Consider the following 2,408-nt stretch of genomic DNA (forward strand, 5'->3'; position numbering starts at 1 on the left):
TCCACATTCTCCGCATTTTGTACCCTCCCCATTGCTGTTGCAATGGTGTGGAAACCTAATTTTTAGAAGTACAAATGAAATCTTATGAAACATTTTGTTTATGCTTCAAATAACACAATCAGCGCCTACAAAGTGTAATGATTGGTTCCTCTGTTGTCGATGATTCTGTAATACCTGGCATTGTACAAGATGAGAATCTGACGCTTAACTAAAGAAAAGCTTCTATTGTTAGCACTATATTATTTACAACAGCGGGACGTGCCCTAATTTCAGTAGAATAACCACAGGGTATGGCAGCTGCAAATATACTGCACAGTGCTCTGTCTTTATGTTGTGTGTACAACGCACGCACACATAATCACATGCGGCACATATACACTGTGTAGCCTATTACAGCTGGGGGGGACTGGATCAGGACAGACCTACTTCTGTGTGTTGCAGAGATTTGATAAATTCTGAACAGGTGTTTTCTGATTAGATGAATTTATTGTAAGCATTGTAGTCCTGCGGAGGTTTGGGGTCTGGGGCGTAGTAGACTGTGAGCTTTAAAAAAAACAACAAAATGGCAGGTTAAATAACTTTGGTTACATTGAACTTAAATATAGCTGGTGTAAGTTAAATATTAATAGCATGTAGATATAGAATTCTAAAGTACCTTTATTGTTACATACCACATGTATAGCAATTGTACATATGCTGCACACTGACCAGGCACTCAACACGTGGATCGCTTGCCAAATTCTATTATCTTCTTTTAATAATAATAATAATAATAATAATAATAATTATTATTATTATTATTATAACTACTGCTGGTAGTACACTGTAGTAGAAGTAGTTATTTTCCTTTTAGTTGTATTTATAATTAATGTATTATTATTATTTCCTTTAAAAAGAAAATACATCAAGTGCATTAGTGGCTGCATATCAGGTGTACATGTGACTGCATCAGTACATGTGCATCATATGTACAAGTGTCTGCATCAGGAATACATGTGGCTAGACCAGATGTACAGGTGTCTACATCATGTGCACAGGTGACTGCATTGGGTATGTAGGTGGCTACACCAGGTGTACAGGTGTCTACATCAGGTGCACAGGTGGCTGCACCAGGTATATAGGTGGCCACATCAGGTGCACAAGTAACTGTATCAGCTATACAGGTGGCTACATCAGGTATACAGGTGGCTACATCATGCACAGATGGCTACTGTACATCATGTACAAAGGTGGCTAATTCAGATATATCAGTGGCTACATGAGGTGCACAGGTGGCTGCATCAGGTGTACAGGTGTCTGATATGGTATACATGTGGCTACATCAGGTGCACAGGTGGCTGCATCAGGTGTACACATGGCTATGTCAATTATGCAGGTGGCTACATGAGATGCACAGGTGGCTACTGTATATCATGTGCACAGATGACTGCATCAGGTATGTAGGTGGCTACACCAGGTGTACAGGTGACTACATCAGGTGCGCAGGTGGCTGCATCATGTATACATGGTGCTACACAAGGTGTACAGGTGTCTACATCAGGTGCGCAGGTGGCTGCATCATGTATACATGGTGCTACACAAGGTGTACAGGTGTCTACATCAGGTGCGCAGGTGGCTGCATCAGGTATACATGTGGCTGCATCAGGTGTACAAGTGTCTGCATCAGGAATACATGTGGCTACACCAGCTGTATAGGTGTCTACATCAGGTGCACAAGTGGCGACATCAGTTTACACATGTGGTTACATCAGGTGTACAGGTGTCTATATGAGTTGCACAGGTGGCTGCATCAGGTGTACATGTGGCTGCACCAGGTATATAGGATGCTACATGAGGTGCACAAGTGACTGTATCAGGTATACAGGTGGCTACATCAGATGCACAGGTGTCTACTGTATATCATGTACAAAGGTGGCTAAATCAGGTATATTAGTAGCTACATGAGGTGCACAGGTGGCTGCATCAGGTGTACAGTGTCTGATATGGTATACATGTGGCTACATGAGGTGCACAGGTGGCTGCATCAGGTGTACACATGGCTATGCCAATTATACAGGTGGCTACATCAGATGCACAGGTGGCTACTGTACATTATGTACACAGGTGGCTGCATCAGGTATGTCGGTGGCTACATGAGGTGCACAGGTGGCTGCATCAGGTGACAGGTGGCTACAGTCCATCGTGTACACTGGTGGCTGCATCAGGTATATAGGTGGCTGCATCAGGTGACAAGTGCTGCATCAGGTGACAGGTGGCTACATCAGATGTGCAGTACCATTTGGTCCATTTCCCTTCATTTACACTAAATATTATAGCATTTTTCAAGAGGTCCTTATTGTAGTGATGAGTAGTATTTACCACAGTATACAAGTAATCCTACATTTTCAGTAATAGACCAGGCAATGTAC

At 42.6% G+C, this 2,408-nt stretch overlaps 1 protein-coding gene across 2 annotated transcripts in view; it reads left to right on the top strand.

Annotated features, from left to right (window-relative positions):
- The window catches only part of OXR1 (oxidation resistance 1), an 864,461-nt gene that overhangs the window by 638,737 nt on the left and 223,316 nt on the right, over positions 1 to 2,408 (top strand). The window lies entirely within an intron of this gene.

Source organism: Pseudophryne corroboree, chromosome 5 (genome assembly GCF_028390025.1).
Source record: "Pseudophryne corroboree isolate aPseCor3 chromosome 5, aPseCor3.hap2, whole genome shotgun sequence".
NCBI lineage: Eukaryota > Metazoa > Chordata > Amphibia > Anura > Myobatrachidae > Pseudophryne > Pseudophryne corroboree.